The 24,891-nt window shown below is 40.6% G+C and overlaps 1 protein-coding gene across 3 annotated transcripts in view; it reads right to left on the bottom strand.

Moving 5' to 3' along the window:
- The window catches only part of STK39 (serine/threonine kinase 39), a 302,652-nt gene that overhangs the window by 28,714 nt on the left and 249,047 nt on the right, over positions 1–24,891 (bottom strand). The gene's annotated exons all lie outside the window — the stretch shown is intronic.

Raw genomic sequence — 24,891 nt, 5'->3', positions numbered from 1 at the left:
GCTTGAATATTCTTGTTACAGGCATCCCAATATTTGTGGTATGGTATAAGTCTACAACTATTTATTTATTTTTTGATTAGTCATCCTTTTAGTTTGCATTAAACCCTTGTGACACCCATGAGCTTTCAAAAAGTGCATTCAAATAAAAAAAATTTAAGTGCTGAATTTATTTTCTCCAGAAAGGCATGTAACTCACATAAAATGTCTGTCAATATTTTCCACCCATCTTGGAGGCTACAGTTATAGCACTGATCCCTCCAAAAACGAGAAACACAAGTTGGTGGACGAAGCATCAGAATCTCCTTCAAGAGGCAGCACTTACTTTTGATAGGTTATTCCTTAAGAAGGCGACGTAACAGGCGCAGCTGCAGGAGGTATGTTTATATCACTCTGCAAGAGGTGCCTTTTTTATTCTACACTCTCAGAAATGCCCTAGTTTGGATGATAAATTGATGTGGTCATTCTCCTTACAAGGGAGATGGACTGAGGCTCCTTCACAGTAGACTCATTTGTCACCTCTAGATTCTCAGTCATTACCCAACACTGAGCTGGGATCTAATAGGCACTAATGAATTAACAAATGAAAGACCTGGGAGTAGCTGGTAGCCAAGAATAGGAAGTACTTTTTCAGAAGCTGCTATTCTCCCCCCACAAAGATGAAGACAGGTAGAGCTGATCAGGGTGAAGTTACAAAAGCTTGTCTTCAGATCTCCAGCTTTCACTTTATGTTACCCCATCTCACAGAAGTAATCTTCCTAACCTTATTAGATGCTTAAAAAATTCTTTCCCTTCTTAAACTAGTAAAGGCCAATGTAGCACGAGGACAGACACGATCCATTTGACTCACTGCTGTACACTCAGTATCGAGCACAGTATCTAGCTCTTAGGAGGCGTACATAAATAATTATGGAATGGATGAATGAAAATAACCTAGCAGCATATTTTTGTTGAGGATAATATGTTAACTCTTCCAGGCATCTGCAATTAAACTTAAGCCTTAAACTTTCATTATGGATAGAAGAATGTATTTCATAGCATAGAAATGATAGGAAATAGGCCAGGTGCAGAGGCTCGTGACTGTAATCCCAGCACTTTGGGAGGCTGAGGCGGGTGGATCACCTGAGGTCAGGAGCTTGAGACTAGCCTGACCAACATGGTGAAACCCCGTCTCTACTAAAAATACGAAATTAGCTGGGTGTGGTGGTGCATGTCTGTAATCCCAGCTACCTGGGAGGCTGAGGCAGGAGAATCGTTTGAACCCAGGAGGCAGAGGTTGCAGAGAGCTGAGATTGCGTCATTGCACTCCAGCCTGGGTGACAAGAGTGAAACTCCATCAAAAAAGAAAAACAAAAAAGTTAAAAAGAAAAGGAAGAAAGGAAAGAAAGAAATTATAGGACATAGATACTAGTGGTGATGAAATCATTCTCCTTTATTGGGGAAAGGAGGGATGGAGCCTCTCTCTGTTCCTAAAATTTGACTATTAAGACTTTAGGCATGCTAGCGTGCCTTCTGATCCAGGTGCACTGCACTGGAGACATCCTCACCCCTCCCTTCTGCAGTCTGTCTCTCTGACACTGGACGCTGGGGATGGAGCAGCACTCTCTGTAACAGATCACTCCTATCCTGACAGCAAGCCCCCGTCTTTCCCCTAAACTGAAACACAGATGTAAGGTAGGTCATCCTACCTTTCTGTGCCTGCTCCCATTCCAACTTGAAGAATACACAAAGCCTTCTAGATCCTAATTCCTGCTATTTCCAACTCTCCAAGGGAGGTAGGCAGTAGTACTTACTCAAGATCTTCAGATTATACATTTTATCATGAGAAAGCTCGTGAGGAAACGACAGAGAACGTGGCCCCTCTGTGCTGGGGGTTAATGCTGGGGAGGTGAGCAGGATGGCATGGTGAGCGGTTGCACAGGAGGAAATTCAAGCTGTTGCCTATTCAGATCCATGACTTACTTTTTAAGCAGGTGTGTGTTCTAATATGTGGACTATGGTTATTCAGTTATTAAATGAATTCCTATAAGTATATGCCATAAACTGGTGTTCCTATTAGATGCTGGGGAGATATAAACAGAAGTAATGCAAATCTTGCCTTGCATCTCATACAGGCAGATTCATACACAAATGATTACAACACATTCTCATGAGTGCTGTTGGAGGGGTAGGAACAAGGTGCAACATCAGCACAGAGGCAAACCACCTGAGAGTTCTGGGTAGAATTCCAGGAGGAGGCAACACTTGATCTATGTCTTAAATGAGGAATGGGAGCTTGCTGGGTGACTGGGAGCATTCCACACCGCCAAAGAGCATGTGAGACACAGAGCAAGTCTGAGAGCTGCACTGAAGCAATCGAGCGTATAGGAGCGAGGCTGAAGCTGAGGATCAGGGACAGAGATGAGGATGCTGGTGGAGGCCAATCATCTAGCCCTTGTCCACCTAAAAAGCACAGACATTCTATCATAGAAAAGGAGTTTTAACGGGACACTAATTAGTAATGACGTTTATACATGCTAAAAAATGTTAGTGTTTATATCAAAGTTTGGGGAGGAAAATATAAAATTTTGGTTTGGCTTTGTAAACATAAAGTATTTTTAACAGTTGTATGATTTGCTGATTGGGACTGAACATATTAATAAGTCAAATTAACTTTTAAAAATACATTTAAAACAACACAGTTTTGTATATTATTTAGAATATTAAATAATATAAAACACATTTTCAAATGAAAAGCTTTATGCACATACAGCCAGTCTTCATGAACACCATCCATATAAAATGATGTTCTCACATAGAATGTAAAAAAATTAATGAAGTACATTGCCAGGATTAAGACAAATTAAAGTGGACATTACAGTACCTGGCTTTAGTACTCTCATGTAGGCAGCTCTGCCACATATATTCTAACACACTTGCCTGCATGGGGTATGGGTTTGAATGCAACTAACCTATGTAGAGCTTTTTCTCTAGATGATTCATTAATTGAGAAATCACCATATCTCACTATATTAGTTGTGCTAATTGAACAGATAAGAAATATTCTATCATGAAATTCATTTTTCTTCCCTGATATTGTTCTCTTACCACCAGGGTAATGAAGAAGGAAGAGCTATTATTGCAAAGAAGATCAACAAACAACACTGGAAAAAACCTTTCTTCAGGGGAAGAACTTCTGAATTTGTTGTTTGTGCACTTGTTTGTTTCACAAAACACTGCATGAATAAAATTGGCAGTGGAAAAGCAGCTTGTAATGTGTCCTGATGTTAGCAGGGTCATGCTAGGGTTCCCAACTCCATCCTTTCTTCACCAAGCAGGATAAATACACATCATCTGAGATCAAGAGGAAGTTGTTCATCCAGCATTTGAGACTGTCTACAGAAGGAAGTTCCAATCTTCCTTTACCACCTATTTCCATAGTACATTGGCTACAGCTTCATTACCTGGCAGTCCATCTTAATGAAACTTACTGAATTTGGTGGACACATGACATTATTTTAGGGGAAAGGTGGTTATTTATACAGTAAGACAGCCTCAAAGACTCAACATATGCATTACTATTACTAATATTAAATAATAAATTAATATTAATTTGCATGCATTAGTAAATCAAAACATTGATTCAACACCTACCACAAGTCATAAGAAGGCATTTTAAGGAAATAAATATCCTAAAAGTTCAATAGCTTTAACAACAACCTTATACTTAAAACTCTTAGCAGCCCAAGACTGGCTGTTGTAATGGGCCTGCATGTCTATCTTATTCATTAAACAAAACACGGTATTTTGGGAAGAAAGGAAATTCTGAATATGCCAAATATTTGTATCATAGTGTCCATAGTCACAGTTTTTCTAAGTCTCTGCTAATATTTCTCTAGGTTGGAATTCACCTGTTATATGTACATGGCCAGCACCGCCAACTTGTACAACACAGTGATTTATCAGAAATACCAATCTTACTTGGGGTGGGGGAAGCAGAGACAATCTTAAACATACACTTCAGGAATACTGACTGCCCTTAATGCCAACTACAATTGTGACGATTATCAAAAAGTTTTTTTGGTTGCTGTTATCAGAAATTATTTGAAAGAATGATGGGAGAAATAAGACAACCTGCAGTGAGGATGTACTGGGCTCTAAGGACTGGAGGGGAATTAAATCGTGCTGAAAATTTTTGATCCAAAGCAATCCAGGGAATGGCTACTACAATTTTTGCTGGTCCTTTTGCAATGATATTACAACTTCTAAACTTATATAGATTACCAAACTCTCAGGAATGTTTTATATTTATAAAAGGGTCACATACCACAAGTTCCTCACGTGCATATGAAACATAAAAAAACTGACTTTCAGATTTCCATTCCTTCCCTCTTAGATAAAGAGAGAGGATACCAATTTACTGTCTTTCAGCCTTAGATACCTGAGCACCAGAAATGGATTTAGACTTTTAAGATAGGTAACAGGTAAAAATGAGTGAAATCGATGTCAGGTTGATTTGGGAAATAAAAAACAGAAGGAGACAAAACAAACACTTCTGGTAAGAAAGCAGACAAGAAAGGAACACCGTGAGGTCATTATGAGGTGCAGGTAGCTTCCCACCCATGTAAATAAAGCTGCTGGTTATCTTAGGGAAGGGAGCCAGTTGTAGGAGGATGTGGAGAAGGCCTCATGCAGTGTGCAGTAATGAGGCTGAGTACAAAGACAAGCCACAAGCAATCAAAAGACAGAAGAGGAGCCAGAAAAGAGTGCTGACTTAGGGATGATCATCAATAATGCACTAAGGAGTAAAAATCAGAAGAATGTTTGACAGCGATGAAAAGGGCCACCAAGACTGGGCTGTATGTGTAGTCTCCAAGAGAGCAAGTCAGCACCGCTTATTCCAATGTTATTTAAGGCAGCAAGATCTCATTAACTGTGGGCAGGTCTGGCTTTTCCCTCCCATTGGAAGAAATCGAATGAAAAGCTGTGATTTCTAACTACAGTCAATTTATAGTCAAAAGACTGGGCACGAGCAAAGACAAGGCAGTGCCAGCCCCACTGTAGTTTCCCTACAAAACTGCCGCCTCCCTTCCCCTTCCCCTGTTCTCTGGCTTATCATAATCCTATACTTCTAGAGTGTTAAGAAGAGGATTTACAGATTTAGGTTAGCCAACTGTGAGAAAAGCGAGGATGCATATACTCGGAAGCTTTTTAAAACTCTGATAGCATCACCCCTCTTCGTAGAGACCTCTATGGCAGCAGAGTATACTTAGAAAAGGTAACTATGGAAGGCTGTAGAGTCTTCATGAAAAAATAGGATATACTAATGCTGGGACAAAAAAATTTGTAATACTTCTCTTTCTCACTGATGTATTCTGTTCATGGCTGTCCAATCATTTAATAAGACAGATCATTAAGGAGATGATCCTTGAAATTCTTTATTTTTTTATTTTTATTTTTATTTTTTTGAGACGGAGTCTCGCTCTGTCGCCCAGGCTGGAGTGCAGTGGCCGGATCTCAGCTCACTGCAAACTCCGCCTCCCAGGTTTACGCCATTCTCCTGCCTCAGCCTCCCGAGTAGCTGGGACTACAGGCGCCCGCCACTTCGCCCGGCTAGTTTTTTTTGTATTTTTTAAGTAGAGACGGGGTTTCACCGTGTTAGCCATGATGGTCCCGATCTCCTGACCTCGTGATCCACCTGTCTCTGCCTCCCAAAGTGCTGGGATTACAGGCTTGAGCCACCGCGCCCGGCCGATCCTTGAAATTCTAATCAGATCCTAGGAAGGGCATGGAAGAGGAAACCCCAGCTGGCAAAACCCTAATGTTTTAACAAAAACCATACTGTGCTAAGTTCAAAGACCAGTCCTGTACGAAGCCACCCAAGGAAGAGCAAAACCTCCAAATAACCCCAAAATAACCCCATCTTTCTGTGCTTCTTTTAATGAGATTTTAATTTCACTGTTGAGCAAGTCCCTGAGTTGACAGTTCCTCATTTTGACTTTCAGAAATCCTACAAACTAGAGTAATAAAGCAGTTCACAATAAATAAAACTAGTATTAATGATTAATGGTAACATATTTACTGAGATTTATTACGCAATTTATGTATCAAATTTTAATCCTTACAGCCACTCTATGAGGTTGGAACTAGTATTTGCTCCATTTTGCAGAGGAAATGGAGGCACAAAGAGATGAAGCAACTTGTTCAAGCTCACACAGCTTGGGAGGGACTGAGGCAAGATTTGAATGCAGGCAGTTTGGCTCTCTGGTGCTTGTATACAGAACTACAGTGCCTTCCACCTCTCAGATAGCATTTACCTCCTTAAAATAGATTATTACTGCTTTTAAGGCAGGTGCTTAAAATAAGAATTAGGACTAGAGAGGCACTGCTGGTGCCCCTTATGCATAGAGCCCCCTCCCCTATATCAGACAGCAGGGGCCAGTGTGACTTCTATCTCATGTAAAAGCTGATTTTTTTCCTGCAAAGAAGTCACAGGCATATATGAAGATCCCTTTGGGGACCCAAATAGTGAACCGAGAGAGAATGAAACACACATCAAAAAGCTCTCCATGTTTTCCAGCATGACCATTTTAGAGAGAACTGGGACTAATGCTTCCCAACATGAAATCCCATCATCTTTCTGATCTTAGTGCCTTTCAGCCAAGGTTTTTCAAACACCTCAACACTCAAGAATTTCACAGCTGGTCCCAGTTAAAGCTGTAGAAAAGCAAAGCTGTTTTGAGGATTATTTTGTTGTGGATGCTTCCATGTCTTTTATCCTGCTTTAAGAAAAAAAAAAAAAATCCTTCTTCCATAGGTGAAGGCTTTATCTTGTTAACATGAGAAAAAAAAAAAAGTGTTTCTGGAATTAAAGGTGGTGACAGAGCTTACTTAGTTTACATTATATGTTCAGTTTAGAAATTTACATATAAAATTCCTGAGATCATTACCACAGTTAAACCACCTTTTAAAAATGACTATATTTGAGTATATTCAGAAACATGCCTCTAGAAGGCATATGGAACAAAGAGGACTGAGAAGACTGGCAGCTTATCTGCCTGCTCAGAGTCATGCTTTACGGGAAGGGCAGCAACAATGACAGATCAGCAGCAATCAGTGACTGAGAGCTTCAACCAAGAGAGGTGTTGAAGGCATCCTCAAGCCCCAGACCAGTGGTCAGCCCCCACAGAACAACAGTGAGCGGCATTCCCAGCTTACATCTCTTGCTGTTATTTTTCTTTCTCCACATAGACGGCCACTTGTTGGTACAGACAAAAGATTAGGCCAGGGTAGGGATGAGGTGGGTGATTAATGTTCCATCATTCATCAGCTGCTTCAGGGCTTTAAACCCATTCCCAGTGGTCTGTAGGATGACCACCTGCGGCATCCTTTAAGCAATAATGCTAGTCATTCCCCAAAACGAAGAATAATAAATTGTGGTGAATGGGGGACCACACGTGGTGGCTTCTAAAAGTCCAGCACTTAGTAAGAACATCAAAAGTAGATCCTTAGGATGAACTGTCATGAAAATTCACTAAATAGCTATTCTCAGATGGAGTCCATTGTCTCCAAAGACCCAGCTGTACCTGGTTCAGGAATTTAATTTCATTTCATTTGTATGCAAGAACAAGATAAATCAAATCAAGATTTTAAATATTCAACCAGGACTGGAAGAGAGCTGGTAAATTTGGCACCTGAGGGTTCCCAGGTGAGGAGAGCCAGATAGCAGTGGGTGATGGAGTTAGCTGGGCCAAGCTGATGACTTAGACTCCAAGTGCAGAATAATCCAGAAATTTAATAAGAACATTAGGTTTGTAAGTCTTCCTCCCTATTTACATATCCAGAAACAGGGCTGTTTTTCCTAGAAAAGTAAAAATGAAATATCACTTAGTCCAATTAAGTGTTATTTATGTTATACACATTATAGACAGGAAATTTTTAAAATTGCAGGAAATTCTGAACTAAAAAAAGAAAACACATCAATTACCCAGTAGAAGCATAGCGAAGTCAACAGTGATAAGCAGTAAAAAAAAAATCATGATTAAAGTTGTCTACCCATATGCAAAAGTGAACGTATTTTTTTTTTTTTTTTGAGACGGAGTCTCGCTCTGTCGCCCGGGCTGGAGTGCAGTGGCCGGATCTCAGCTCACTGCAAGCTCCGCCTCCCGGGTTCACGCCATTCTCCTGCCTCAGCCTCCCGAGTAGCTGGGACTACAGGCGCCCGCCACCTCGCCCGGCTAGTTTTTTGTATTTTTTAGTAGAGACGGGGTTTCACCGTGTTAGCCAGGATGGTCTCGATCTCCCGACCTTGTGATCCGCCCGTCTCGGCCTCCCAAAGTGCTGGGATTACAGGCTTGAGCCACCGCGCCCGGCCAAGTGAACGTATTTTTAAACTTAGTAATGATAGATTAAAATTTGGTGTCAAATTTTAATGCCAAAAATTAAAATGGCATCAGAAGAGAACTTAATGTAAGCTATAACACAGGGGCTAAAACAACCAATAGGTTGGAATCTTGGAAATACAGTTAAACACCAATCAAATGGTTATTAGAAACTAAACTGTTAAAAAACAAAACAAAACAAAAAAACTTCCTGACTCAACAGATAATTCAGTAAGGTGAGAATGAAGTTCACGACACAGGTAAGGAAGACAATGATATTTTTTCACAAATCCACATTATCAAAGATGCAGCTGCCTGGGAGAACAAAAGAACAGCAGAAAAGCCTGCAGTGGCCTGGCACCTGATACGCGGGCTCTCCTATGACAAATGAAGGGCGCTGTTCGCAACCAAATGACATTTTGGCAAGATTATGCAGAGGATTTATTTCTGGCCGGCTGGAGGTCAGTCAAATATATATATTTTCGAGTTCCAAAGAGTCAATCTGCCATAGGTCCATAGTGTGCTGTTCAAACAGACATCCAATTCTTCGTTCAACAGAAGCTGAAATTTGGCACTGTTCTGTACAAGATATTGGCATTAGGCTTTTAACGAGAAATGGTGAGATAAAAATGATGAATTAATTCTTGCCTGGGTAATGTAGTAAAAAACGATTGCACATCCAGCTTCTGGTTTCTGAGACATAACTCTAGAAGACAGAAACCTCTGGAATGCCCATCCTGCTTAATCTATAAATCTGAACAGTGCAAATGCAGAACCCCAATTTTTGCTGCTAATAAAGGCCGGCAATTTGATTAAAACCCAATAGGAAAAAGAACCCCATATATCTTTATAATATGTACAATGGTGTGTTTTAAGTTGTCAACAATTCATTCACTCAATAATATTTATTGGATGTCTACTAGGCGCTAGTCATTATTCTAGTGCTCTAGGATTCATTGGTCAACAAAGCAGACAAAAACCCCTTCGTACATGGAGCTTAGTCCTGTGATAAGTGAACTCTGTCTCAGCAAAGTCACTGAATGACCAGTATTTCCCCAAAATTACATTTTACCAGGCATTCCTAGCCACAGTGCTCAAATAGAGCCCAAAGTGACAAAGACACACTAGGAACCTGGACTTCCACGGGATGTCACGGTAAAATGGTGTAAATAGCTTCAATTTTAGGGACAATCCAGATTACCCAGTTAGGCAAAGTAACAAACACCCAATACATGGGAATGTTTGGCAAATACAAACACTTTTCAAAGCTTGCTAGTCTGCAAAATCCTATTCATCACAAAAATGTTATAATGGCCAACCAAGTCACTATTGAAAGCACACACGTGCTTTCTTTCAATTACACCCTTCCCCAGTGATAGGACTGGTCATGATAAACATCTAAATCACACTGGAAAAACCAAGCCAAGAAGAGAACATTAAGTTCTATGCCTGTTATTGTCATTAACACTGGAATACCAGCCCTGGGCAGCACTCTGGTATTTAAAAAGGGATGGAGGGTGACCTAAGGAGTCTGCCCAAATTGAAGAGTAAAGGCACACGAGTTAGAGCTGTAAAATGAGTTTGTCTGATGGGGGTGGAAGAGGTCCTAGAGTTGGGTTAATGGGAATATTCAAGAGCAATAAGGGGACATTAAGATGACACTATAATTATCTTTGAGCAAGAACACCGTGATGTTGCTGCTGTTTTATTATCCAGTCCTATGAATACAGTATGTAGGTTAACACTGCAATTGTACATTTTAGGAGGGGAGCACATACTGAGTTTAGTATTAATAAGGACTATCAGTAAAGTCTTATTTATTTATTTATTTTTTTATTATACTTTAAGTCCTAGGGTACATGTGCATAACGTGCAGGTTTGTTACATATGTATACTTGTGCCATGTTGGTGTGCTGCACCCATCAACTCGTCAGCACCCATCAATTCATCATTTATATCAGGTATAACTCCCAGTGCAATCGCTCCCCCCTCCTCCCTCCCCATGATAGCCCTCAGTGTGTGATGGTCCCCTTCCCGAGTCCAAGTGATCTCATTGTTCAGTTCCCACCTATGAGTGAGAACATGCGGTGTTTGGTTTTCTCTTCTTGTGATAGTTTGCTAAGAATGATGGTTTCCAGCTGCATCCACGTCCCTACAAAGGACGCAAACTCATCCTTTTTTATGGCTGCATAGTATTCCATGGTGTATATGTGCCACATTTTCTTAATCCAGTCTGTCACAGATGGACATGTGGGTTGATTCCAAGTTCTTGCTATTGTGAATAGTGCCGCAATTAACATACGTGTGCATGTGTCTTTGTAGTAGAATAATTTATAATCCTTTGGGTATATACCCAGTAGTGGGATGGCTGGGTCATATGGTACATCTAGTTCTAGATCCTTGAGGAATTGCCATACTGTTTTCCATAATGGTTGACTAGTTTACAATCCCACCAACAGTGTAAAAGTGTTCCTATTTCTCCACATCCTCTCCAACATCTGTTGTTTCCTGACTTTTTAATGATTGCCATTCTAACTGGTGTGAGATGGTATCTCATTGTGGTTTTGATTTGCATTTCTCTGATGGCCAGTGATGATGAGCGTTTTTTCATGTGTCTGTTGGCTGTATGAATGTCTTCTTTTGAGAAATGTCTGTTCATATCCTTTGCCCACTTTTTGATGGGGTTGTTTGTTTTTTTCTTGTATATTTGTTTGAGTTCTTTGTAGATTTTGGATATTAGCCCTTTGTCAGATGAGTAGATTGCAAAAATTTTCTCCCATTCTGTAGGTTGCCTGTTCACTCTGGTGGTAGTTTCTTTTGCTGTGCAGAAGCTCTTTAGTTTAATTAGATCCCATTTGTCAATTTTTGCTTTTGCTGCCGTTGCTTTTGGTGTTTTAGACATGAAGTCCTTGCCCATGCCTATGTCCTGAATGGTACTACCTAGATTTTCTTCTAGGGTTTTTATGGTATTAGGTCTAACATTTAAGTCTCTAATCCACCTTGAATTAATCTCCGTATAAGGAGTAAGGAAAGGATCCAGTTTCAGCTTTCTACTTATGGCTAGCCAATTTTCCCAGCACCATTTATTAAATAGGGAATCCTTTCCCCATTTCTTGTTTCTCTCAGGTTTGTCAAAGATCAGATGGCTGTAGATGTGTGGTATTATTTCTGAGGACTCTGTTCTGTTCCATTGGTCTATATCTCTGTTGTGGTACCAGTACCATGCTGTTTTGGTTACTGTAGCCTTGTAGTATAGTTTGAAGTCAGGTAGCGTGACGCCTCCAGCTTTGTTCTTTTGACTTAGGATTGTCTTGGCAATGCGGGCTCTTTTTTGGTTCCATATGAACTTTAAAGCAGCTTTTTCCAATTCTTTGAAGAAACTCATTGGTAGCTTGATGGGAATAGCATTGAATCTATAAATAACCTTGGGCAGTATGGCCATTTTCATGATATTGATTCTTCCTATCCATGAGCATGGTATGTTCTTCCATTTGTTTGTGTCCTCTTTGATTTCACTGAGCAGTGGTTTGTAGTTCTCCTTGAAGAGGTCCTTTACATCTCTTGTAAGTTGGATTCCTAGGTATTTTATTATCTTTGAAGCAATTGTGAATGGAAGTTCATTCCTGATTTGGCTCTCTGCTTGTCTGTTACTGGTGTGTAAGAATGCTTGTGATTTTTGCACATTAATTTTGTATCCTGAGACTTTGCTGAAGTTGCTTATCAGCTTAAGGAGATTTTGGGCTGAGATGATGGGGTTTTCTAAATATACAATCATGTCATCTGCAAACAGGGACAATTTGACTTCTTCTTTTCCTAACTGGATACCCTTGATTTCTTTCTCTTGCCTGATTGCCCTAGCCAGAACTTCCAACACTATGATGAATAGGAGTGGTGAGAGAGGGCATCTCTTGGGCAAGGTGCCAGTTTTCAAAGGGAATTTTTCCAGTTTTTGCCCATTCAGTATGATATTAGCTGTGGGTTTGTCATAAATAGCTCTTATTATTTTGAGGTACGTTCCATCAATACCGAATTTATTGAGCGTTTTTAGCATGAAGGGCTGTTGAATTTTGTCAAAAGCCTTTTCTGCATCTATTGAGATAATCATGTGGTTCTCGTCTTTGGTTCTGTTTATATGCTGGATTACGTTTATTGATTTGCGAATGTTGAACCAGCCTTGCATCCCAGGGATGAAGCCCACTTGATCATGGTGGATAAGCTTTTTGATGTGCTGCTGAATCCGGTTTGCCAGTATTTTATTGAGGATTTTTGCATCGATGTTCATCAGGGATATTGGTCTAAAATTCTCTTTTTTTGTTGTGTCTCTGCCAGGCTTTGGTATCAGGATGATGTTGGCCTCATAAAATGAGTTAGGGAGGATTCCCTCTTTTTCTATTGATTGGAATAGTTTCAGAAGGAATGGTACCAGCTCCTCCTTGTACCTCTGGTAGAATTCAGCTGTGAATCCATCTGGTCCTGGACTTTTTTTGGTGGGTAGGCTATGAATTGTTGCCTCCATTTCAGAGCCTGCTATTGGTCTATTCAGGGATTCAACTTCTTCCTGGTTTAGTCTTGGGAGAGTGTAAGTGTCCAGGAAATTATCCATTTCTTCTAGATTTTCTAGTTGATTTGCGTAGAGGTGTTTATAGTATTCTCTGATGGTTGTTTGTATTTCTGTGGGGTCGGTGGTGATATCTCCTTTATCATTTTTTATTGCGTCTATTTGATTCCTCTCTCTTTTCTTCTTATTAGTCTTGCTAGCGGTCTGTCAATTTTGTTGATCTTTTCAAAAAACCAACTCCTGGATTCATTGATTTTTTGGAGGGTTTTTTGTGTCTCTATCTCCTTCAGTTCTGCTCTGATCTTAGTTATTTCTTGCCTTCTGCTAGCTTTTGAATGTGTTTGCTCTTGCCTCTCTAGTTCTTTTAATTGTGATGTTAGAGTGTCAACTTTAGATCTTTCCAGCTTTCTCTTGTGGACATTTAGTGCTATAAATTTCCCTCTACACACTGCTTTAAATGTGTCCCAGAGATTCTGGTATATTGTATCCTTGTTCTCATTGGTTTCAAAGAACATCTTGATTTCTGCTTTCATTTCGTTATGTACCCAGTAGTCATTCAGGAGCAGGTTGTTCAGTTTCCATGTAGTTGAGCGGTTTTGATTGAGTTTCTTAGTCCTGAGTTCTAGTTTGATTGCACTGTGGTCTGAGAGACAGTTTGTTATAATTTCTGTTCTTGTACATTTGCTGAGGAGTGCTTTACTTCCAATTATGTGGTCAATTTTGGAATAAGTGCCATGTGGTGCTGAGAAGAATGTATATTCTGTTGATTTGGGGTGGAGAGTTCTATAGATGTCTATTAGGTCCGCTTGGTGCAGAGATGAGTTCAATTCCTGGATATCCTTGTGAACTTTCTGTCTCGTTGATCTGTCTAATGTTGACAGTGGAGTGTTGAAGTCTCCCATTATTATTGTATGGGAGTCTAAGTCTCTGTAAGTCTCTAAGGACTTGCTTTATGAATCTGGGTGCTCCTGTATTGGGTGCATATATATTTAGGATAGTTAGCTCTTCCTGTTGAATTGATCCCTTTACCATTATGTAATGGCCTTCTTTGTCTCTTTTGATCTTTGATGGTTTAAAGTCTGCTTTATCAGAGACTAGGATTGCAACCCCTGCTTTTTTTTGTTCTCCATTTGCTTGGTAGATCTTCCTCCAACCCTTTATTTTGAGCCTATGTATGTCTCTGCATGTGAGATGGGTGTCCTGAATACAGCAGACTGATGGGTCTTGACTCTTTATCCAGTTTGCCAGTCTGTGTCTTTTAATTGGAGCATTTAGTCCATTTACATTTAAGGTTAATATTGTTATGTGTGAACTTGATCCCACCATTATGATATTAACTGGTTATTTTGCTCGTTAGTTGATGCAGTTTCTTCCTAGCCTCGATGGTCTTTACATTTTGGCATGTTTTTGCAATGGCTGGTACCGGTTGTTCCTTTCCATGTTTAGGGCTTCCTTCAGGGTCTCTTGTAAGGCAGGCCTGGTGGTGACAAAATCTCTAAGCATTTGCTTATCTGTAAAGGATTTTATTTCTCCTTCACTTATGAAACTTAGTTTGGCTGGATATGAAATTCTGGGATGAAAATTCTTTTCTTTAAGAACGTTGAATATTGGCCCCCACTCTCTTCTGGCTTGGAGAGTTTCTGCCAAGAGATCTGCTGTTAGTCTGATGGGCTTCCCTTTGTGGGTAACCCAACCTTTCTCTCTGGCTGCCCTTAAGATTTTTTCCTTCATTTCAACTTTGGTGAATCTGGCAATTATGTGTCTTGGACTTGCTCTTCTCGAGGAGTATCTTTGTGGCGTTCTCTGTATTTCCTGAATTTGAATGTTGGCCTGCCCTACTAGGTTGGGGAAGTTCTCCTGGATGATATCCTGAAGAGTGTTTTCCAACTTGGTTCCATTTTCCCCCTCACTTTCAGGCACCCCAATCAGACGTAGATTTGATCTTTTTACATAATCCCATACTTCTTGCAGGCTTTGTTCATTTCTTTTTCTTCTTTTTTCTTTTGGTTTTCTCTTCTCGCTTCATTTCATTCATTTGATCCTCAATCGCTGATACTCTTCTTCCAGTTGATCGAGTCGGTTACTGAAGCTTGTGCATTTGTCACGTATTTCTCGTGTCATGGTTTTCATCTCTGTCATTTCGTTTATGACTTTCTCTGCATTAATTAGTCTAGCTGTCAATTCTTCCACTCTTTTTTCAAGATTTTTAGTTTCTTTGCGCTGCGTACGTAATTCCTCCTTCAGCTCCGAGAAGTTTGATGCACTGAAGCCTTCTTCTCTGATCTCGTCAAAGTCATTCTCTGACCAGCTTTGATCCGTTGCTGGCGATGGGCTGTGCTCCTTTGCAGAGGGAGATGTGCTCTTATTTTTTGAATTTCCAGCTTTTCTGCCCTGCTTTTTCCCCATCTTTGTGGTTTTATCTGTCTCTGGTCTTTGATGATGGTGACGTACTGATGGGGTTTTGGTATAGGTGTCCTTCCTGTTTGATAGTTTTCCTTCTAATAGTCAGGACCCTCAGCTGTAGATCTGTTGGAGATTGCTTGAGGTCCACTCCAAACCCTGTTTGCCTGGGTATCAGCAGCAGAGGTTGCGGAAGAGAGAATATTGCTGAACAGCAAGTGTACCTGTCTGATTCTTCCTTTGGAAGCTTCCTCTCAGGGGTGTACTCCACCCTGTGAGGTGTGGGGTGTCAGACTGCCCCTAGTGGGGGATGTCTCCCAGTTAGGCTACTCAGGGGTCAGGGACCCACTTGAGCAGGCAGTCTGTCCCTTCTCAGATCTCAACCTCCATGTTGGGAGATCCACTGCTCTCTTCAAAGCTGTCAGACAGAGTTGTTTGCATCTGCAGAGGTTCTGCTGCTTTTTGGTTGTTGTTGTTTTTCTGTGCCCTGTCCCAAGAGGTGGAGTCTACAGAGACAGGCAGGTTTCCTTGAGCTGCTGTGAACTCCACCCAGTTCGAGCTTCCCAGCGGCTTTGTTTACCTACTTAAGCCTCAGCAATGGCGGGCGCCCCTCCCCCAGCCTCACTGCTGCCTTGTGGTTAGATCGAAGACTGCTGTGTTAGCAATGAGGGAGGCTCTGTGGGCGTGGGACCCTCCCGGCCAGGTGTGGGATATATTCTCCTGGTGTGCCCGTTTGCTTAAAGCGCAGTATTGGGGTGGGAGTTACCCAATTTTCCAGGTGTTGTGTGTCTCAGTTCCCCTGGCTAGGAAAAGGGATTCCCTTCCCCCTTGCACTTCCCAGGTGAGGCGATGCCTCACCCTGCTTCAGCCCTCGCTGGTCGGGCTGCAGCAGCTGACCAGCACCGATTGTCCGGCACTCCCTAGTGAGATGACCTCAGTACCTCAGTTCAAAATGCAGAAATCACCGGTCTTCTGTGTCGCTCACGCTGGGAGTTGGAGACTGGAGCTGTTCCTATTTGGCCATCTTGCTCCGCCCCATCAGTAAAGTCTTAACAAATGACCAGGGAATCCATATTAGAGAATGAATATGAGCAGGAATGACCCTCACAGTGGGCATGGAGTCAATCCTTCTGGATATATGACTTCCCCTCCCTCAGAGGAAATGGGTTAGGACTTTATAACCTAATGGTCTTGTATTAAACCTTTACCAAAACTGGACAATTAGGCGCCCAATGAATTCTTCTGCTGGTCTAAGTTCTTGTCTAAGGATGCTGGTGATTCCAATGAGTTATCAGGAAGACAGAAATCTTTAAAAAGCTGTAGAGCCTTACATCTACAGCCTGATCGGCTCAAACAATCATATTTGTCTTTTTGCTTACAGAAATATTCTCAAACTGCTTTAGTCTAGGTCTGCGCAGATGACATGCTCTGTTTGTAGGAAGAAAAGAGGATGACAACAGTTAGCACTAATGCACTCTACAGGAGTCTGAAATTCAAAAGTCTTCAGGGGACTGGGAGATAACTCAGTTGGAGAAGAGGGGAAAGAATTTCTGCCATTCAGGATTTTATGACAAAAATTGTTTTCAGATCTTTGGATTTTTCCAAGACAAGCCAGAACTGGATTCTTATGTCAACTCTCCAACTTTTCAATTGTTGTCGGCTAATCCCCAAATTTTGTTTGTTCAGAACACCCTCCTCCTAAAAAAATGAAAAAAAGAAAAAAAAAAGAAAAACAAAAACCATTTGCAGGCAAGATCAGAGCTGTAGGCCAGCAGGTTGTAAGCTCTGCACTATAGCAAAAACCTGAAGAAACTGTCTGGAACTGGGGTCAGAGCAGGAAGAAGGATGTGGGATGAATTATTGACTAATGCGTTTCAGAGGCTTTGTGGTAAAACTTCAAACTCAACAAACTTCAATTTTGGTATGCCAAGAGAGAAAAAGAATTCCACAGGCAAAGGGGCACTCAATTACAAGTGCCTAGGTTCATTCCTTAAGAACCGTGTTAAATTAAGACTCGAGATAGAAAACATGGGCTGAAGTAATTTTAAAACTCAGTTTTTCACAATTTGAGATTTATCTTTTTAACATATTCAAACAAAAGGAGTCATGGTTTAGGCAAAGAAAAACCTATAATATATAATTAAGGTTGAATTTCTGCATACCAAATACAGTTAAGAAAATGGAACAAAACAACATAATCAGTAATGAAGCACCAAGGGTACACCAACTATCAAAGACCATTTGTCTATTAAAAATAAACACATATAGCATACATAAGCCAAAGGAAAATGCATAAACAATCTAGATTTTGCTTTCCTGTTAAGTATGAGACACTCACCAAGGACATGCACACACCAATGAAAGCAAACTTTGGTTTTTTCTCCTCTTTAATATTCCTAGCTTTTGAAAATGGGATGCAAATAGCATATCTCAACAGCACATTTGAAAGATATGCTACACTGCAGTGACGTAATATAAAAGCAACGTAATAAGTTTTCTGAAGAATCATCTGCACCCAGAATGAGTGATTTATGTGAGAACATTTAAAAAGTTCTAAGACTATTTAATGAGGGTATTATAGAGATGGCAGTATGCATTACAGCTGAAGCCCCACAATGGGCTCATGGAGACTCAACTTTCCACCCCAATGTGCCTGTTTAGCGATGGGCATAAGCCAGTATGGACCAATCACAGGGGAGGAGAAGATTGCTGGGGACTTCCGAGAGAGAAACTTTCTTGCTCCTCATTAAGAATCACTAAAACCAAATGTGAATTAGGAAACATGCAGTTGGCTGGGTGTGGTGGCTCGTGCCTGTAATCCCAGCGGTTTGGGAAGCCTAAGGGGGAGGATTGCTTGAGGCCAGGAGTTCAAGGAAACATGCAGCACTGTTAAGACTATGAAGGGAATGAGCCTCAGGATAAAATCAACACTGTGGAGAGCTAGGCTAAGAGAAGGAAGGTTCTGGCTGATACCACTGAGATGTTAAACAACCTTGAAACCTTCCTTTCCTTTGGATATCCAGTACATGAGCTAAAGTCCTTGTTTAAACAATTTTGAACAGAGTTTTCTGTTACTTGTAGCTTAAACCACTCTAATTGAAAGTACACTTTATCCTGGGGAATCATTCAAATTCTTCAAAATGTTAAGGGTCAAGTTTTACACATTGTGGTTTTCTGGTAGGCATTGATTGCATTCATATAAAAACATACAGAACTGGAAGAAAAGATTCTCTTTGTCTTCTTAAGTTTCATAAAATACTGTCACATACTAGCAATGATATATTCCATTTTGAAAGGGATGTTAATAGGCTAACTGCAAATGGAGCAATTTTTACAACTGGGTCCAAGAGACATTTCTATGGAGTCTCCTTAAAGGAAAACTTTCTTGGTTTGCTCTAACCACTTTCGTATCTCATTCTGGAATACAGTCTTATACCAACCAGTGAGCAGTTTAAGTAATGGAAAGGAAGTACATATCAGTACCCAAGACACTACTACTGAGTTACAGAATTTTCCATTGTTATGAGTAAATGAAACCACCGTCTCAAATATAAAATAAATTGGATTGGTAATACAAAATTTATCTATAAGGATTGTTCTACCATTAATTACCATCTTCCTGGCTTCAAAGAAGTAGTAGTACTTCAAACTGAGCATATAGAAAATAATACTCATGATGAAGTACCAGTGAAAAAGAAAAAAAAAATACTACTGATTTCAGTATGTATATACAACCCTACAATGCAAACATTTAAATATCATTTCATAGAAGAAATTCATAATTCATAAACATATAACATAATTCATATAAAATTCGTAAAACATAAAATTAACTTTCAAGTGAACAATTTAGTAATATTTAGCATACTCAAAATGTTATGCAACCACTACCTCTAGTTAGTTCTAAAAGATTTTCATCACCTAAAAGGAAAACTCTGTACCCAGTAAGCAGTCACTCCCCCACTCCCACCTCCTCCCAGCTCCCAGCAACCACAAATCTACTTTCTATCTCTATGGATTTAACCATTGTGGATATTTCATGTAAATGGAATCATATAATACGTGACCTTTTGTGTCTGGCTTCTTTCACTTAGCATAATGCTTTCGAGGTTCATTTCATAGAATTTTATAAACTTAAAAATTATGCCAGAAAGAATGGGTTTTAGTTTTAGGGCTCCCTGGAGAGAAGTCTATAGCACAGCTACAGAGACTCTGGATGGGCCCAAACAAAGTTAAATCCTTCAGGTCACGAAAATCAGCTATATAAATACAGAATAACAGTAAATTGGGTAAGTAGCAGTCAGATGGAAAAATATTTTAAGAAGAGTTGCAAAGACAATGGGAGAGGTATTAAGCAACAATGAAATCTCAATGATGAGTGCATGAAGTCTACGGTATTTTACACTTTTCTATATATCTGATTTCATCATTAAAACATTTAAAATATATATATTATATATAAAATATATATATTTATTTATTTTGTTTTGTTTTGTTTTTCGTTTTTGAGATGGAGTCAGGCTAGAGTGCAGTGGTGCGATCTTGGCTCACTGCAACCTCTGCCTCCCAGGTTCAAGCGATTCTCCTGCCTCAGCCTGCCAAGTAGCTGGGACTACAGGTGCGCCACCACGCCCAGCTAATTTTTGTATTTTTAGTAGAGACGGGGTTTCACCATGTGAGCCAGGATGGTCTCCATCTCTTGACCTCATGATCCACCTGTCTCAGCCTCCCAAAGTGCTGGGATTACAGGCATGAGCCACCGCACCCCGCCAAAATATTTAAAATATTTTAAACAGAGTAAGTGATTTTCTTTAAGTTCAGAACAAAACAGTGTATCTAAAATTCCAATACAGTATTTTCAGGAGGAGTCCCCAAGCTTTCAAACTCCCATACCACATTAGGAATTTGGAGTTTATACATAATAACGTGAGGCACTGCCCATCAGAAGGATATAGAAAAAACAGAGTATCACGAGAGAGAAGATGGAGATGGTTTTAGAAACCATACTACCACCCAAAAAAGTACATTAAGAAGAAGAGATTAAGTGAGGCTCTGGGATTAGGTATGTTCTACATCAGAGAGCAGAAATTAAAGAAGAATGGATTCAGGCTCAGTATAAAGCCCTTCGAAGCACTAATTCAACAATGAGCAGGTGTCTCTTACAAGGGGAAACTCTTTGGCACCAGAAATGGTCAGAGAGCTGGGTGACATGTGAAACTACCTTTCCTTCCCAGTCCTTTCGTCTGTTGCTGGTGCCAGCTTCATGGCCTGCCGCCCATGCAGACATAAGGGGCCCAGGCTCAGACGTGCTGGGCTTGCTTTAATGCTCTGTTGTCACCGTATTGAAATTCCTAATTTTTGAAGAAGGGAATCTATATTTTCATCTTGCACTGGGCCCTGCAAATTATGTAGCTGGTCCTGTAAATATGTACAGAAGAAATACTCTTATCTGATGAAGTAGGAGTGGTATTTGCTTGGGTAAAAGACACAGGCAGTTTAAGCAGGGAAATATAAAACTGTGATACAAATAAAGCTTAAATTTAATGTTTTAAATTTACTGTCCACTCTTGTGATGTTGGGCCAAGAACATTTAAAAAATCCTAGATTTAAAAAATGTCTCTATTTTCTCACAGTATCCTTCCAATACCTAACTTAGCAACAGTTTTTAACAATTTGCCTTTATCAAGATTTTCTAAAGCATCCCACTTGTTTTTTGCAGACACAACTCACTTTCTGAACTCATATTTTATCCGTTTATTAAATGACATCATTATAATAAGAAGTCTGTACAAACGAGTTCATTAAACTTACAACCTACCTGGCAGGGGCAGCCATGGGGCCATGAAGGAATATGCACTAACATGTCATCTCTCACAGCTCAGCGTCCAGCCCGCCCCCAGCATCACGGGTGCATTTTACACAGGTCATTTAGAACATCACCTAATTCAGTGGGTCAAGTTCATGGTGGTTGGCTAGTCCTCTGAAGAAATAGCAGGCTTATTGCATTGTCTCCTGTCTGGGTTGTCCTGTTGTGGCCTATAAACATGGCTGCCCTTCCATGGGAAAGAAGTGTGAGTTTACTTGAGGTAGTGTAGACTGCCCCTGAAACTGGTGGAGATTGTTGCTATCAAGTATCAAAGAAAGAGGTAAGTGTTTGGCAAAGAAACTGGAACTCAAAGAGGTAGATGACTGACTAAGGAACTGCAGTGCAAAGGGAGGGCCTGAGGAGGACAAGGGGATTTGCATTTCTCTCTCAGACTCTCCCCTTAGGTCTAGACTTTGAGGCTGGATGGTCCTCCCAGGCAGTAAGAAAGAGTCACTTCAGTTACAGGGAAGCAGACAGAAAACTAAACCAGGAGGTATCCCTAGAGTTACCTCCAGGCTCACTACAAGTGAACTATTTGGTTAGACCAATTTATCTAGTTGTCTACTCCCTTCTGAGTGTCTGTATTCATTTTGTTATTATTACACCACTTTCCAGCTCTCTTCGGGCCAGAGAAGTAATGGGAGAAGGTTTTCCCACTGCTAGAGTGGAGGTGGCAGAGGCAAACACAGTGAATCTTGTGGACTATAAGTAGGACAGCAGTGGTTCAGTCGTTCTTCCCTACGTGGAATTTCTACCCCATTCTCTGCCAGGAGTCTGAGTCTCACTGTATTTGAGGAAACTGCAGGGTTGCTTTATATTCTCTGACTGATATGGTACTTTGTAAAAGAAGCTTGATGTTCGATAGGAGGCTAGGTGAATTGACTTCAAAATGGAAAGAGGGAAGAACTACCACCTACTGAGTGCTTCCTGGAGGCTAGGCATCCCACTAACCCCTTCATGTAATCCAGTAATTCTCATAAGCATTCCACGAGTTAAGTGGGTCACTCTAGGGTAAGGAGGAAACTGAAGGCCTAAAGAGATGAACTAACTTCCCAAAGTCACATAGCTTCACTGACAGAGCTGGGATTTGAACCTGCGGCCATCTGATTTTAAAACCTGTGTTCCTTCCCTACACCACATGAGCTCTACAGCAGTTTCAGATCCTAAAAATCTAAGAAATAAGATGGGGATATTTTAAAAAGTTAATCACAAAAAGTAGTACACAATATGGAGAGTCATACAGCTCCTCAAAAGAGACATAGAAAAACTGATTTTACTAACATTCATCCATAACCAACCAATCTGAAACCAGAGATTTAAGGAATTGTAGGGGGAGGTATTTAATGGAGACTGCAATGCTGTATGATAATTTCTATGCCATGAGACATAGAAAAACTGATTTTACTAAAATTCAACCATAACAAACCAATCTGAAACCAGCAATTTAAAGAATTGTGGGGATGGTATTTAATGGAGGCTGTAGTGCTGTATAATAATTTCTACACCATTCTGTTTTTGTTACCTCTACTCCTCAGAAGATAGCAAAGCTCTTTCCCTTAAAAGAAAGTATTACATAGAGGATAAACCCAATTAAAGGGAGGGCTAAAAAAAAAAACAAAGGAATGACCAGAACTACCAGATGGCTTTACCAATGCATAAACACTCCCACTCCAGAAATCACCACTGTGGGAAAGCACTGTTCCAGCCCTGTATCTGGTTACAGGACAAAGGTTAGCTAAACAAGAACTTACTTTACTGCACCTGCATTCTGAACTTGAAGCCACTTGAATGTTCACTTTAATTTAGATAATTAGAATGTTAGTCCCTGAAAAAATATTCACTAATTTGACTGCAATTAATGGACTTGAAATGGCAGGTTTGCTTTAGTCCAATGAACATGAATATTTTATGTATTCTGTACTCTATTATAATGATAATAGTTCTACTGTGTGTGTAGTGCTATGTTAGCCCACACCATAATTTGTGTGAGAATAAGGCAATATTATGAAATAGAAATATATTTCATCTGTTTTGGGAATATACACGAAGTAAGGCCCTTTGGTTACCGATTAATATAAACAAGATGCCTGTGATTAATGCCTACGTTGGTTTTTTGTTTTTTTCCTTTTCTAGGAATCCTAATTTCCTTTTGATAAAATAATTGGATTCAGAATTACTGGAAGGTATCTCTGCAGTTCTCCTGGCCCCCAAACATGAAATTACAAATCACTTTTCAATGTCCTTGCACATAAATGAACCCAGAACATTGGGACATCATCTCAGCTTTTATTTCTCAAGTCCTCCAGACTATTTTCTTGTCTCTCTGTGGTTCCTACTCACCTCAGTCAAACGAAAATCAAATTCAGGCAGCAAAGTAGTCTAATGAAATGTGTCTGAAGGAAAGCATTTATTTGCCCTCTTGGAGAGGAAAAAGGCTAGAGGCACAAGATTTATACTTTATCTACAAAGGGACCCAATCGAGTTGAAAGACTAGGATTCAGTTTTCGCAAGTCATTATGGCTAATGGCTCTTTACAAGGTCCTTTGTGATCTGGCCCCTGCCCCCTCCCCATCCTTATGCCCAATCCCCCCTCCTCATTTGCCTGTTCTGGCCATACTGGTCAGCTTTTACAAAATCCATTATTTCTGCACATGCCCAGCATGGATACACCTATCTACGACTTCACTCAAATGTCTCCCTCAGAGGGGTTTCCCTTGCTCTTGAATTAGATGAAGATCCCAAGTTTTTTCGTTATTGTCTTTCTTTATAGCACATCATTTTTCCTTCAGAATGATTCTCATAATTTGTAATTTCACTGACACCTATGTACTGACTTGTCTAAGGTCTGCCTTTAGAGTTGGACTGCAAGCTTCCTGAGGGCAAGGACCCTGTTTTGTTAATCAGGTGTACACAGCACACAGTAGATGAGATGCTTTATTTTATTTTAATTTTTTTTGAGATGGAGTCTCGCTCTGTGGCCCAGGCTGGGGTGCAGTTGTGCAATCTTGGCTCACTGCAAGCTCCGCCTCCTGGGTTCACATCATTTTCCTGTCTCAACCTCCTGAGTAGTTGGGACTACAGGCGCCCGCCACCACGCCCGGCTAATTTTTTTGTATTTTTAGTAGAGACAGGGTTTTACAATGTTAGCCAGGATGGTCTCAATCTCCTGACCTCGAGATCCGCCCACCTCGGCCTCCCAAAGTGCTGGGATTACAGGCGTGAACCACTGCGCCCGGCCTGAGATGCTTTATTTATTTAATGAATGAATGAAGTACAGTTGCTTAAGGGCCTGGATGACAAAGAGTGGTAGAAGGCTCCTCCCCCTACTTCTGCATGGAAGCAGGTACCACTCTGGCCCCACACAGGTAGTGTCCTGTGACCTTCTGGAAGCAGCACTCCCCTTGTGGGCACTGGTGTCCTCATACTGGCTGGTGATACAGGTCAGGCTTCTTCAAGTAGTCTTTTGGGCAGGGAGCTAGTGAGACCACCACATGGTAACCAGCACTGACAAAGTCATTTAAGGACGCCTGGGACATCCCTTTGGGGACTCCCAATAACATCCCAGGGGAATACGTGTTATTACTGGCTAATAACTATTTAGCCTGCAAACAGTTGAATTGTATGGATATTTCAGATTTTGCCTGTAAGATTAAACTTACATTTAATTATTGCTAATTGAACACCTAAAGCCACTGCTCAGAGTTACTCTA

The sequence above is a fragment of the Trachypithecus francoisi genome, unplaced genomic scaffold (assembly GCF_009764315.1).
Source record: "Trachypithecus francoisi isolate TF-2019V2 unplaced genomic scaffold, Tfra_2.0 Lachesis_group13, whole genome shotgun sequence".
Lineage (NCBI taxonomy): Eukaryota > Metazoa > Chordata > Mammalia > Primates > Cercopithecidae > Trachypithecus > Trachypithecus francoisi.
This window is presented reverse-complemented; position numbering and strand designations above follow the sequence as displayed.